This window comes from Poecilia mexicana, unplaced genomic scaffold (assembly GCF_051168715.1).
Source record: "Poecilia mexicana isolate PSO_F unplaced genomic scaffold, ASM5116871v1 scaffold_6, whole genome shotgun sequence".
NCBI classification, from domain to species: Eukaryota; Metazoa; Chordata; class Actinopteri; order Cyprinodontiformes; family Poeciliidae; genus Poecilia; species Poecilia mexicana.
The window spans coordinates 4,229,111-4,245,133 of NW_028263375.1; positions in this window are offsets into that span (position 1 = coordinate 4,229,111).

Genomic DNA, 16,023 nt, shown 5'->3' on the forward strand with positions numbered 1-16,023 from the left:
TGCTAAGATCTCCAGTTTCAGCCTGAAGCTGTTTACGGTTAGCATGAGGAGCAAAACATTTTCTCAGACGATTGGTTTGATACAAAACTTAATATTTGAACATCTTTTCAGTTTGTTTTCATTTAGTGTTAGTTCCAGCTAATTGTGCTAGCTCCTGCTAACGGTGTTAGCTGTAGCTAACGGTGTTAGCTGTAGCTAATTGTGCTAGCTCCTGCTAACGGTGTTAGCTGTAGCTAATTGTGCTAGCTCCTGCTAACGGTGTTAGCTGTAGCTAATTGTGCTAGCTCTTGCTAACGGTGTTAGCTGTAGCTAATTGTGCTAGCTCTTGCTAACGGTGTTAGCTGTAGCTAATTGTGCTAGCTCCTGCTAACGGTGTTAGCTGTAGCTAACGGTGTTAGCTGTAGCTAATTGTGCTAGCTCCTGCTAACGGTGTTAGCTGTAGCTAATTGTGCTAGCTCCTGCTAACGGTGTTAGCTGTAGCTAATTGTGCTAGCTCCTGCTAACGGTGTTAGCTGTAGCTAATTGTGCTAGCTCTTGCTAACGGTGTTAGCTGTAGCCGATGACGTTGGTTGTTTCACAGATCTCTCGTCTAGAACGATGAATGAAAACTTTGAGATCGTTTTTCTCCGTCCAGACGTTTTGTTGCAGCCGCCATCTTCCTCCTCCTCTTCCTCCGCTTTGACTTCCTGTGTTTTGTTTACATCTCCGGTCCACTGGAACCCGCTTCATCAACCCAGCATCATGAAACACGTAATCAAGATATACCATTTTTGAACTAATTTTGAGTTTTTACGTCCTACAAACACCTTCTAGGTTAATAGGAAAAATATATTTAAAATATTTCTTGTTGTTATCCATTATGGTATTTAGTAATTCTGTTTTTCTTATAAATAATTGAATCCAAATTGATTAAAGTGTTTGTGCAGTAGTTGATGTTTGCTGTGTGTAAATGTGTGTGTTTGGTGTTTGTAGATGTATTTTTAGTGAGTTTTACCGGGAAGCAGGCAGATGGTGTGGAGGCTCCATGTGGAGCGAAGAGGAGGACGAACCGTCAGGATGAAGGTCCAGCTCCTCTGATGGATGGACCGTCTGGGTCTGGCTGCAGTTACAGGCCATGCAGTAAATCACAGCTAAACGCTGAGCAACATTTCATGCAGTAATTACAGCAGTTTACTGCTGCAGGGTTTCCTGACTGAAAAACAGCTCCGTCGTCTTTACTTCACCAACTGCTCCCTGTGGAGAGCCGCGCGCTGCTCTCATTGGCCTTTTTCCATCTGAAGGGAGAAACCCACAGATGGCCAAATGGCTCATTCTTTTTTATTTTCATGGTTCATTTTTATTTTGGATCATTAGCCAAGAAAAGACGACAAATTATTTTTTTTTATCACAGCACAGGCAGATATTTCCCCTCATGGTGCATTTAGTTAAAACTCCTGCATCATTTCTATGTACTGTGTGTGTGTGTGTGTGTGTGTGTGTGTGTGTGTGTGTGTGTGTGTGTGTGTGTGTGTGTGTGTGTGTGTGTGTGTGTGTGTGCTGTCTGCCATGATGGGACATTCGTTGGTGTTGTGGCAACTTAACCTGGAAATGGATCCATCCTGGATGGAAGCTAATCTTTAATTGTCAAAAACATGGATTTTAATTTGTTTTCATTGAATTTGAGGTCATTTAAAATGTACAAAATGTGATTTAGGGATTTAAAAGGAGAAACTGATTAATTAAAAAGTAAAAATACAAGAAAATTAGGAAATCAGTGTTTAGAAAATGGAAATATTGTGATATAGCGTCATGAGTGACAGGAATTGATTGACATTTTTAATTATAATGTTAACGGCTTTAGCACTGGGACGTCTGCTGCTGCTACATGTTTAGCATTGAGATGCTACTTTAGGTTAGCATAGCTTGAACTCAACATTTCCAGCAGCCAATCAGATCGGTTTATGAAGCAGAAACTGAACAGATTTACAGACATATCAGCAAAAGCTGCAAATACTAAAGAAAGAAAGAAATTATTTTAAAAAGATGTAAATGTTTTGATTCCATTAAAATATTTAATCTATCAAAATGAATGTTTTAAGGTTCTGACTCTGAATGTTCTTTGTGTCTTTCTGAGACATTATTGAGTTCTGAGGTTCTTCCAGGTTCTGGTTCCTCAGAACTTGTCCAACTTTATGACTTTCTGCACTTTTCTTCAGCCAAACATATGAAGCAGGAAACTGTAACATGTTTTACTGTATTAATATGATGAAACTGAATGTCACCCAAACATTATTCTAAACAACTGTTTCAACTCGACCTTCATCATGAGGAAGAGTTTCAGACTTGGGGTTTTTATCCACTGCATAAAAATTTTATTACAATGTGATTAGTTACCCTGAAATAAACTCCTTTAGACATTATAATGGCGTCCCACCACTCCATTAAATATATATTGATTAAAGATATATATATTTTTAATAACAGGTTAATGGTCACCTTGCTGTCCTGCTCTCTGATTGTTTCTACAAAGCTCCTCTGCTCTGTCCTTCACTCACTCATTGGCAAGGAAGGTCAGTATCTACTACACACACACACACACACACACACACACACACACACACACACACACACACACACACACCAGGGTTTTGAATAAGACAAATGTTTTCTGTATGACGTTCCTCCTCCCGCTGCTCGTTTTGTCTCCTACAGGGTGAAATCAGGACGTCGCGTCTTTTTCTCAGCTGCCATATTCTCGTCTTAATTAGTTCCTGATTTGATCTGATTGATTTGTTCGCCTCCTGGTTTGGGGAGAACTTGAATCAATTCCTCTTAGAGCAAATTAAACCTTCCTTCCTCGCTCTTTGTTGAGCTTATTGGTCCATTTTGAGTCTGACCGCTGGACCCGGATCTTCGATGGCAGCGATTATCTGAGCTGATTATGACAGGAGTTTATGGAGGATCCAATCAAAACGTCCTAGTGCAGGACGGATAGACGGTGATGAACATGAGGATGATGAAGATGCTGAAATGGGTCACGTCAGACCCAAAGCGGTTTGCCGGCCGGTTTCCGCTCCATTACTGCGGCTGACAGGTACTGACCTGCATGTTCTGGTTGATCCATTAGCTTGATTATCTCTTGCTTTATGGCAGGTTGCACAGCATCTGGCTCTACGGGTTGAACTAAAGGTCACTTTGAGCTGCGAGCCAAGATAACTGCAATTTATGCAAAACTTCTCGGAGTCCAATAATCATTAGTTGTTGATAGGAGGCAGGAAATGAGCTCACCTTGAAGTTAAAGTTACTTTGGAGAGGAGAGACGCAGACTGGAGAACGTTACCTTCAGAGGCTGCTGGACTGAGATGCTTTAGATTCAGCAGGTTCAACTCGTTCAGGGAAAAACGGAATATGAGGAGAGGAAGAGGAGAGGAGAGGAGAGGAGAGGAGAGAGGAGGAGGAGAGGAGAGGAGAGGAGAGAGGAGAGGAGAGGAGAGGAGAGGAGAGGAGAGGAGAGGAGAGGAGAGGAGAGGAGAGGAGAGGAAAGGAGAGGAGAGGAGAGGAGAGGAGAGGAGAGGAGGGGAGGGGAGGGTATGGATGAGGTTAAGGAGCAAAAGGAAGGAGAGGCTCTTAAAGCCTGAAGCTGCACCACAGATGGCAGGACATGAAAAGTGACCAGGATGGTAAAAACAGTCCAGAGTTCAGCAGGAACGTCTCAATATTCCTCAATAAAAAGGTGATGAAAGTCTTTCAGCATTTCCTTCACAGTTGATTAAATCAACTTCATCCTGGCAAAGCAGAGACGACATAAAAACATCCGTCATTCTGCAGCTTCATGCAGGTCCGTCTGTTTGTGTTCACATTTCCTGTTTGTTTGTTGTTTCGTTTTCCTGCAGATTATGAATCAGACACATCAGCCTCAGTGCCGCTCTGCAACTCCAGTAACAATTTCAGATGATTTTTAAACTTTCTTCATACTTTGAAAATATTTCTAGAAGAATAAAACAGTGACTTCCTGAAAAATAACCCAAAGTTACAGAATCTCGTCTTATTGAACATCTGCAGGTAAAATCCTCCAGGAGGTGCAAATAAAAGAAAAACATTTACAAATAAATTCATGAAGTCCTTTACTGGGCAGCTCACCTATTACAATTACTATCAGATTAAAGCTGCCATGACCAACTTGATATTTAGGAGGAAAAACATGGAATGTAGTTTGGAAAATTAACAGCAGAAACTTGGATAATTTATCACAAGAGAAAATTACAGATGGTTTATTTTTCAGTCATAATATTAACCTAAACATCTCATCTAAACGTTCCTGGTCAGGACAGAAACGGGCGTCCCGGGGAGAGACGACGTTTTACTGTCAGAGGAGTTGAAGGTAAAATGCTGAGTCATGGAAACCGTCATGAGTTACAACCAGTACATGAATGTAATTATTACTGCAAGGACGTTTCACCGTGTCAAGTAAAAACAGTTCATCTCATGTTTCCATGAATCCAACATAAAGCAGAGGAAATGTGGTGCCACAGTTTCCATTAATTATGTTTTTATCACCAGGAGCAAAAATAAAAACAGCAAAATTCCTGCAGAGATTTTCTGTCCAAACGCATTTTATGAAAACATGGATTCACTTCTAGATTCACTAAGAGATACATGGAGCTGTGATGCATCGGAAAACAACACGCTGAGTCACTGCGCACACACACACACACACACACACACACACACACACACACACGCACGTTTGTTTTGCTATCTTTGTGGGGACTTTCCATTGACTTCCATTCATTTCTACTAATTTCTACAGCCTAAACCTGACCTTTACCCTTTTCCTAACCCTAACCATCACATACCTAACCCTAACCAACCAAAACTCAATTCATACCTTAGCCCTAACTCTGACCCCTGACCCAAAAACAGGGTTTCCCCTCGTGGGGACCAGGCTCCGGTCCCCACGAGGAGCGACTGGTCCCCACAACGTAGCATATGTCAGGAAAATCGTCCCCACAAGGTATTACAAACAAACGCACACACACATGCACGCACACACACACACATGCACACGCACACACGCACACACACACACGCACACACACACACACACACACGCACACGCACGCACGCACGCACGCACACGCACACACGCACACGCACGCACACGCACACACGCACACGCACACACACACACACACACACACACACACACCCCTATATACACGCACACACACAGAGTGTGTTTTTCACACTCCTCTGTTGAAGTTTCTGGCTGAAGAGTCATCGGTTCTCCTCGGTTCTCCTCGGTTCTCCTCGGTTCTCCTCCGGTTCTCCTCGGTTCTCCTCGGTTCTCCTCGGTTCTCCGTGGCAGAAGCAGACATTTAGTTCCAGGTGGATCTGATCTGATGATCAGAAGATTTGGACGGATTCAGTCAGAAAAATCCAACATGCTGAGAAATTTAACCTGGAAAAGAAACTGCAGTTTGGCTCAAAGAGAAAAACGAGCCGTGAGTTTTAACAAACGCTGACATGTTGACACTCTGGCTGAAATAATGTGACTTAAAATTCCTGTAAAGTGCTACATTTATTAAAGTTGAGTTAAAATGTGAATGTTTTTTGGTGCCTTTACAGTCGATGCATTATATTTGATTTCAGGAATAATTTCTGGTTGTTGCAAAGTGACACATTGGGTTACATTTCCCTGAACTTTGGGTTTTATTGTTGTTTTCATATGTTTTGGTCTTGACAACTTTCAAAATAAAAGCTGGTCATTGAGTGAAATTCAAAATCTGATAAATTAAGCTGCGTTTCAAATGGAGGAAGCTTCAGATTAGAGCCAGAAGGAAATGAAGCGCTGAAACGCTGCCGCTGGTATCCAGGACGGTACCAGGCGGCAGTTCGGTCCGAATGAACCTGACAGGAAGTGGATCAGCCTGAGGAAACCTGAGGCTGCTGGTTCAGACCGACCGTCAAATAAAGAACAGATGATGAAAGGCTTTGAGAGGCCTGGTTGTTCTGGTTCTGTTGGACCCAGGAGGAACTCGGCGTCTCTCCTCTCTGACTCCGGGATGTTTGAACGCCGAGCTCTCCACAGGCAGAGGTCAGAAGGTCACACTTCAAACAGGAAACGCCTCCTCGGCTCACTCTGAGAACGCATCCATTGTTAAAATAATAAATAAAAAATCACAAAGCTTTGAAAGGAGCAGGATGAGAAAAGCACTTAAAAAAACCCAAAGCTGGTTGGTTGGAACAACAGAATATTCTGATTAATGTTTATCTCTGTTATTTAAGTCATTCAGCTTCTGTATCTGTGTTTCACTTGTTCCTGTCGTTAATTTACCTTCGTTTCTCCCACGGAGGAAACTCTGACCTCCAGTCAGCAAACCTGAATTTTACTGATATAATCTGTCAATAATCTGTCAATAATCTTAACCCGGAGAGGTTGGGCAGTAAAAAAATATTTTTGCTGATTGTCTCCCATGTGATCTACTGAACTAGATAACATGTGACCAAATGTCTAAAAGTTATTTCTAATTTTGGTTTGATGCTTTTTAGAGACACTCGGCATCTGAGGAATGAACATGAGTAGAAAAGTAAATAATGTGCATGAATTTTGAATATGCTACTTTGAATCAAAACATCAGTTCAGATTGCAAGAGAAAAGTAAATATTGATGAACCCAAACATGGAGCGGTGTCGATTCTGAGCCTTTATAGAAGGACGGTGAATTAGAACATCATTTAAGACGTTTGCTTCATTTTACAGATTAAATCTTTATTTTTGTTTAATTATGATGATTCTCTGTTTTCAATGAAAACATGACTGTCAAGAAAACTGGCATGGACTTGTGAGATCTCTCTAGGTACACGCAGAAAGCAGGGTAAAGGCCTGGGCAGTAACAGTAATCTTGTATTGATTTAGGAATGATTAAAGAAATGAAATACAAAAGACATAGTTGTGTAATGTTTGAAATGATTGATGTATTGTAATCACAATGTCTGTAATGTATGACTGAAATGCATAATCTGTATTCACGATCTGCGGTAACAGTAACAACTTAGTTGTTATACACGATTTCAGATAATGGTAAAACAAATTGATTATGTTTTGAGTTAATTGTGTTTCATGGTACATTATAAGAAGATTGTAGAGTTGAGCACAGGAAAATAGAAGAGTGAGTCATGTCACGAGCATGGAGCTGGCTGGGCGGGGGCCCCAGAACAAATAGCCAAAAAAGGTAATAACTGCCAGATGACCAACAGAAAAGAGAGAAGTATTGCAAAGAGGTTGCAACAGTCAAACGATTCAGGGTGGAGCAGGATTTGAGCAGGACGGGTACTTTTCGATGAGATAATCGGAAAGGGTGAGTCATAAGACCTCTCCCATATGCAACTGTGGGCCAAGAGGGTTTAAAAGCCAGCGAGCTGAGGAGGAAGGGGTTCTTAGTCCGCGGCGCTGAAGGAGAGTCAACAAGAAGACGCAGGCGAAAGATCAGCAGAGGACCACACCCTGGGACCGAGGGAAAAGTTGAGACTTCTCGCCGCAAAGAAGGACAAGATCCGTCAGCCCCAGCCCTGGCCCCTGAAATCCGACCGTTTCCTCTGCCTCCACCCTACAATTTCTATTCAACTGCAGCCGACTTGGGGAAAAGACAAAGGTCACTAAGTGATGAAGATTCTGTTCGTCTAAAAGAAATTGGACAGATCGGCTTTGCTGCTTCTCCGAAGGAGGACTTTGCCCTACCGGGACAGAGACTCTGACCAAGGACGACTAAAAGTATCGGCTGCCAAGATCAACCAACAACGGGTGTGAGTTGCCCTGCCCCTAAAAGCCTCGCTCAGTGAGAGTAGTGACATAGGTTAGGGATAAGAAAGAAGATAGGGTATGATTAAAATTATGATTTGTGATTGTTACTAGTTAAAATCTTATAATTTCTTCTTAACTGAGTTTGCTTGTCATTTACCCCTGCTAAAGCTTGCTTAATAAAATATATAATAAAATAGCAATAGAAGTTGTGGACATTGAAATTAATTGAGTCATTAATTCTTGAGAGTTCTCCTGGTTTTAAGTAAAATCTACATGCATGATTCTAGAAATTTGGTGGCTTCGTACTTTCCTTTGGTGAGTAATAAATAATGGCCCTGGGACTTATATCTAAGTCACTAAATCCAATCTAGCCGATAACAAGTGCACGTTATTTTAAGGAGAAAAGCTACCGTTAACAGGAGTGGTTGTTGAAACTAAGCGTCAGTGAGGGCTACTCTGGCGACTGTTTCTCAACTGAAGAGGGCCGTAACTTCTGGATCTGAAGGTAGTTAGAGCTAGACGAGTTTTCTCCGCCGCCAGTTTAAACAGAACATCCCTAGGGGACCTATGAGAGGGTAAGACCCAGGTTTTGAGGGATTTTCCGGACCTGTTAGATAGAGAACTGGTCAATAGTCAGTCAGTGGTGAGGATAGGGTGTGGCTGGCTATTGCAGCATAACGAACAATGACAAAGATGAGATTATAACATCAGACAATAAAAATCCTGCTGGTACAGAAACATGGAGTTAATGAATTTAGTAAATATATGTTCCTTTTGGTTTAAATTTTTATTAGTATTTCCACCAATGACACAAATTATTTGATTGTTTTAGAATCACCAGACAAGAATGTTAACCTTAAACTTTTCTACGTTCCTGCAGCAGACAGCTGTACTGCAGTGAAAATCCCAGCTTGTATGCAAATATTTATTTTCCAGCCATAACTAAAACCTGTTGCTGCTGGTGAGAAGTTGCTGTTAAGTTGCTCTGACTGACCTGCAGATTCATGAAGGTGAAACTCGTGTTTTTTTGTTTCCTCGTGTTTTTCTTTCAGCTCCATTATTAAAAATCGATGTTGCAGCCTGGATGCAGATGTGGGTGTGATGAATTATTCACAGTTTGTTCATGAACTCGCTCTGCTGCATGGCAGCGGCTCCGTCATGCAAACGGTTAATTGGTGCCCGTTCTGCTGCAAAAGCTCTAAAACGACCGGATCCGATCTTCTTCTCTTCTCCTTCGTGGGGAGACGCGTCGCAGATGTGTGTGTTCAGGTGTGTATTCAGATGTGTGTTCAGGTGTGTGTTCAAGTGTGTGTGTGTTCAGGTGTGTGTTCAGGTGTGTGTTCAGGTGTGTGTGTGTTCAGGTGTGTGTTCAGGTGTGTGTGTGTTCAGGTGTGTGTTCAGGTGTGTGTGTTCAGGTGTGTGTGTTCAGGTGTGTTCAGGTGTGTGTGTTCAGGTGTGTTCAGGTGTGTTCAGGTGTGTGTTCAGGTGTGTGTGTGTGTTCAGGTGTGTGTTCAGGTGTGTGTGTGTTCAGGTGTGTGTTCAGATGTGTGTTCAGGTGTGTGTTCAGGTGTGTGTGTGTGTTCAGGTGTGTGTTCAGGTGTGTGTGTGTTCAGGTGTGTGTTCAGATGTGTGTTCAGGTGTGTGTTCAGGTGTGTGTTCAGGTGTGTGTGTGTGTTCAGGTGTGTTCAGGTGTGTGTTCAGGTGTGTGTGTGTTCAGGTGTGTGTTCAGGTGTGTGTTCAGGTGTGTTCAGGTGTGTGTTCAGATGTGTGTTCAGGTGTGTGTTCAGGTGTGTGTGTGTTCAGGTGTGTGTTCAGGTGTGTGTGTTCAGGTGTGTGTGTTCAGGTGTGTTCAGGTGTGTGTGTTCAGGTGTGTTTAGGTGTGTGTGTTCAGGTGTGTGTGTTCAGGTGTGTGTGTTCAGGTGTGTTCAGGTGTGTGTGTTCAGGTGTGTTCAGGTGTGTGTGTTCAGGTGTGTGTGTTCAGGTGTGTTCAGGTGTGTGTTCAGATGTGTGTTCAGGTGTGTGTTCAGGTGTGTGTGTGTTCAGGTGTGTGTTCAGGTGTGTGTGTTCAGGTGTGTGTGTTCAGGTGTGTTCAGGTGTGTTTAGGTGTGTTTAGGTGTGTGTGTTCAGGTGTGTGTGTTCAGGTGTGTTCAGGTGTGTTTAGGTGTGTTTAGGTGAGTGTGTTCAGGTGTGTTCAGGTGTGTTCAGGTGTGTTTAGGTGTGTGTGTTCAGGTGTGTGTTCAGGTGTGTGTTCAGGTGTGTGTGTGTTCAGGTGTGTTCAGGTGTGTGTTCAGGTGTGTGTGTGTTCAGGTGTGTGTTCAGGTGTGTGTGTGTTCAGGTGTGTGTTCAGGTGTGTGTTCAGGTGTGTGTGTGTTCAGGTGTGTTCAGGTGTGTTTAGGTGTGTTTAGGTGTGTGTGTTCAGGTGTGTGTGTTCAGGTGTGTTCAGGTGTGTTTAGGTGTGTTTAGGTGAGTGTGTTCAGGTGTGTTCAGGTGTGTTCAGGTGTGTTTAGGTGTGTGTGTTCAGGTGTGTGTTCAGGTGTGTGTTCAGGTGTGTGTGTGTTCAGGTGTGTTCAGGTGTGTGTTCAGGTGTGTGTGTGTTCAGGTGTGTGTTCAGGTGTGTGTTCAGTTGTGTGTGTGTTCAGGTGTGTGTGTTCAGGTGTGTTCAGGTGTGTGTTCAGGTGTGTGTGTGTTCAGGTGTGTGTTCAGGTGTGTGTTCAGTTGTGTGTGTGTTCAGGTGTGTGTTCAGGTGTGTGTGTTCAGGTGTGTGTTCAGGTGTGTGTTCAGGTGTGTGTGTGTTCAGGTGTGTGTTCAGGTGTGTGTGTTCAGGTGTGTGTTCAGGTGTGTGTGTTCAGGTGTGTGTGTTCAGGTGTGTGTGTTCAGGTGTGTGTTCAGGTGTGTGTTCAGTTGTGTGTGTGTTCAGGTGTGTGTGTTCAGGTGTGTGTTCAGGTGTGTGTTCAGGTGTGTGTTCAGGTGTGTGTTCAGGTGTGTGTTCAGGTGTGTGTTCAGGTGTGTGTGTTCAGGTGTGTGTTCAGGTGTGTGTGTTCAGGTGTGTGTTCAGGTGTGTGTTCAGGTTCATGCTGACAGATATAAACGTTCATTTCAGATGTGGAGCATCTTGTTCATGTCAATAAATGGACGGTTTGGTTAAATTAGTTAATTTTCCTCTTTTAACCCCGTCATCTCTGCCGTGACATTTTCCTCCCTCTGCCTCTAATCTTAGAAACTGGTGTCAAATGTTTGTGCTGTTTGCTGGTTTGTGCAGTAAAAAATGTGCTTGTGCTGCAGTTATTTTAAAGATATTATTAATATTAGATCATTAATGTCATTAATCAGAGGTTTTCTCAGTGGAAATGCTCTGACCTTCACTGTGTCTTTGGTTTGTCTGAAACCATTTCAGTGATCGATTGATTGATCGATCGCAGCCATTCAGGATTCCCTTCCTCAAAGTTCCCTGTTTTCTTCCAGGTTTTAATAATCTGTTGGACTTTTCTGGACCATATTTTAGGTATTTTTTCTAAGCATCTTTTCCAGGACCAGAGGACCTGGAAGGCAGCGACTTCCAACTGGAAACTCATTTCTGTTAAATTCAGGCAGTGACTGTTTTTTATTTTTGCCCTGGTGGCGTATCGTTATGATTTATCGGACATTTATTCATGTCATTGTAAAACCAATCTATGCTTCAGAAAGCAGTGAAAAGTTCCAGCCTCAGTTTTCCTCCCATCCTCCATCTTGTTTCCTTCCTGTTTGTGATGCAGCTGCGCAGAACCAGCAGGTCCAGACCCAAACAGACCCAAACTGGTTCTGAGGAAACATTTTATCCCTTCCTCTGCTTATGAAGCAACTCCATGACTCTTCAGATGGTAAACCTGAGGCAGCGTCTCTGGTGAAGATGACTCACCAAGTTGCTCTTTTTGTTCGCGCCATGGAGGCGTTGAGCGAGGAAAAGGCTCACGATGTTGGATCCAAGCTGTTGAGGCCGATCAGGCTGTCGGGGGAAAGACGCACCAGCCACACTGTTGTCCTAACGAGACAAAACCAACAAGCTGCTGTGATCAGCCTCACACCAACCAGCTGTGAACATATGCCACTGGGCCATGGAGGGATTTAATCAGCCAGAGCCGACATCACTTCCTGTTAGCTCAGCGGCTTCAGTCATGATGAAACGATGAAACGTGGCCCAGACGCCCAGACCCAGGCCGGTTGTTGCTTTTCCTTTTGTTGTAAGGATTAATTTGATATTTTCTCCCAGATCTGTTTAAAGAAACATGTTGGCTTTTTTATGACGATCATCTGAGACGCCACATCATGGAAACACCCAGACCCTGATCTCCCGTTCTGTCCCTTTAAGACCATACGAGGCCTGGTCCAAGGAAAAATCTCATTTTTCCAAAGCAAATATTTTTAAATGCTTCACATAATGGAGTAATTCTTTAATACCTTTGAAATGTGAGCAGCTTGCTTGCTGTGGTTCTCACAGCATCGTTCTCATCCTCCTAAAAATGCTGAGGCGGTGCAAAACGTGTTTCATTACTGAACATGTTTTATGTTAAATATTATACAAAGACGTCTAAAATGCTGCTTTCATGTAAACAAAATGTTGAAAGTAAACTGTTGCTTATTGCTGAAAACCCTCCCACTTTTGATATCATCACAGATAGTTACTCTAGAATTCAGGTGAAACAAAGTTTGAATTTTCACACCGAAGCGACAGAAACGTGATGGACGCCGTGATGTTTGCTCTTCTGAAGAAGATGGAAGAGGAAACGAGGCGGTCCTGCAACCCTGATCTTTGCATAAACTCGGTACTGATGAACAGATCAGCTCTTCTTCCTCCTGCTGGCTCCATTTACCTTCATCAGGACGTCCACCTGGATCTCAGGTGCTGCTGCTGCCTGTAACAGGATGCTGTAAACCCGAGTCGGTGAGGATCCAGTTTCCTTCCTGTCAGCTGGCTGCTGTTCTGTTTGCTGTGAAAAAAAAACCTTCTGGATCCGATCGGAGCCGGATGGACTCTAAACCCAGATGATGACCTCTCCGGTTTTTCACCATTTATCCAACAGAGATGGAAACCAAACCTGCTTTCAGGATTTCTCTTTTGTTCTTTGAGTTTTGCAGCAAACATTCAACTAAAACTAGACCTTTAAATCCATAAAAGACACTTTATTTATTTATTTATTAGTTTTTCTTGACAGGAACAGGCCCACAATAACACAAACTGAATAAAGAGCCATGGTGTATTTTGGTGCTAAAAGGGATTAAACACAGCAGATACTCGTGCAACTTGACCGGCGTTTAAACTCACTGGTTGCCATGGTTACCCACATTTATCCAGCTGTTTTAGCATTAGCTAGCATGTTGTCAGTGAACTACAGCTGTTTATCAGCGCAATAAAACAAGTTATGGCACCAAGCTGACATTAGTTAAAACCCAAACGCTGCATGTCGGTCAAAGAACAGAGGAAATGGCCCAAACTCCAGTAGCCAGGCATTACTAGCAAGATTAAAGCTAATATTGCTTTTTAATACTAATACAAAGTTTGCTAGCTGGATACCTTTTCTTGATTTTATAAATTAGCTAGCTTGACTTTACGGGTTGACGCTGTAGAGAGACACATGCAGTATGAGAAGCACAAAGCTGCTGCCAAGAACCACAAATAGACTCGCTGATATCTGCAGAATGCTAACTGCTGTTAGCACAACAAACTGACCACAAGTTCTCTTTTCCCGGACAGTGCTGCAGCTAGCACTAAGCTAAAAGTAACATTTGTTGTGACATTAACTGAGAAGTTTTGTGGATTTTAAAAAGTGGTCGAGCTTTACATGAAACTATGGAGGTAAATAAAGCTGAGAAGAAGAAATGGAAAAGAGTGAACGAGGAGCTAAAGGGGAGAGAGCCACAGATGTGATAAATAGGAAAACAGATTAAAAGTAGCAACGTTAAAGAACTTCAACTAAAGTAAAAATGTGACAAGATCTATAGTTAATCTCACAAGTAGCACCATTACTTCCTCTTTAAGTGTGTGTGTTTGTGTGTGTGTGCGTGTGTGTGTGTGTGTGTGTGTGTGTGTGCAAACCTTGTATAAGAAGACATTTCCTTCTAGGTGGGAAATGTCTTCAAAATGAAATGATGAATCTCAGCTTCTCACATTTCCTCCCTCAGATGTCGACAGCTTCCTTCGTTCCCATAAAGACTTCCTGGGATGTTATTTTCTTGTAAAGTGTGGACTCGGTTCTTCAGCTCGGCTCAGACTGAGGGTTGAGTCGGCTTCCTGCAGAAAGCCTGATATTTCTCACAACGATGGAGCTCATTACAGCTCCTTTTATTTTAAAAGCTTTAAAAATATCCAATCAGGAGTCACTGTGTTTGCTTGAGGCTGGAATCTGCTCCTCATGTTCAACTCTGAATCAAATATTAAAGTTGCTTTAATGCAGGGAATCTTGTTGCTGGTGTAGAAGTTGTAGAAAATGAATGAAGCTGGAATGAATGAGGTTTGGCCCGGATGAAAACGGCGTTCTGCTCTGCCCACCTGGTGGCCCGCTGTACAGGATTCCCTTTTATGCTGGAAGGGATTTTGAAGTCGGTGGGAAGCCTTGCTGATGTGCTACGAACCTGCTTTGAATACAAATGATTCCCCTCTGAGCAGAGTACACAACGCCGGCTCATTCTGACTGATTCTGCACACTGGAGGCGACGCAGGTCCTGAATATTTTTACATGAAAACCCATTCAGATTCTGCAAATCAGCCGGCGCTCGTTGTTGTGGAAGACGAGAGGGTACGACTTTCTGTTTTTATTGCCACCGGAGCGGCAGAGTTATCCAGTCCAAACAAAGCCACAACCAAGCCGGGCTTCAGTTTTAGTTTCCAGCTCTGAAAGGCTGCCGGCTGCCGAACAAACGGAAAATTTGGTTTAGTTTTAAGCAAAGAAGCTTTAACATTTGTGTAAATATTCTCATCAAGCTCTGTGCTGTTGAGCCACAGGATGATTTTACAGACCAAACAAGCTGCTAACATTCAGTAGAATCACCACCTTAACAGACATGTTCACCTCATTCATCCTGGAAATGTTGTTCCAGGCTTTGACTAGGTCAAATGGCAAGAGACTTCAGAGGTTTCACCTACGAGTCGATTTTTAGGTTACATTCACACTGCAGCCTGAAATGACCCAAATCAAATTATTTTTTGCCCTAATGCAACTGAGTGACTTAATGAAGAACTTTGGATCCTGTGAAATCAGGGAGCTGCTGCCCAGAGCTACAGGAGGAGCCTGTTGAACACGGAGGGAGAGCGGCAGGGTACCGCCTGACTTTACCTGAATTTACCTGAATTTACCTGACTTTACCTGAATTTACCTGACTTTACCTGACTTTACCTGGATTTACCTGAATTTACCAGACTTTACCTGAATTTACCTGAATTTACCTGACTTTACCTGGATTTACCTGAATTTACCTGACTTTACCTGGATTTACCTGAATTTACCTGACTTTACCTGAATTTACCTGCTTTTCCTGAATTTACCTGAATTTACCTGCTTTTCCTGAACTTACCTGAATTTACCTGACTTTACCTGAATTTACCTGAATTTACCTGACTTTACCTGCTTTTCCTGAATTTACCTGACTTTACCTGAATTTACCTGACTTTACCTGACTTTACCTGAATTTACCTGACTTTACCTGAATTTACCTGACTTTACCTGACTTTACCTGAATTTACCTGAATTTACCTGACTTTACCTGCTTTTCCTGAATTTACCTGACTTTACCTGAATTTACCTGACTTTACCTGAATTTACCTGACTTTACCTGAATTTACCTGAATTTACCTGAATTTACCTGCTTTTCCTGAATTTACCTGAATTTACCTGCTTTTCCTGAATTTACCTGAATTTACCTGAATTTACCTGCTTTTCCTGAATTTTTACCTGAATTTACCTGAATTTACCTGCTTTTCCTGAATTTACCTGAATTTACCTGCTTTTCCTGAATTTACCTGAATTTACCTGAATTTACCTGCTTTTCCTGAATTTACCTGCTTTTCCTGAATTTTTACCTGACTTTACCTGAATTTACCTGAACCCTAAATCAAAGGCGATCAGTTTCTAAGTTTAGTTCATAAAGTTCCAAGGTGAGAATATCCCTGATTATCAGAACCAGCCGGTTTTCAGAGTGACAGAAGGTCTTTGCCTCTTCCTGGACTCCTGTCTGCTGGAGGAAAGGTTCAGTTTTCAGGAGACAATCAGT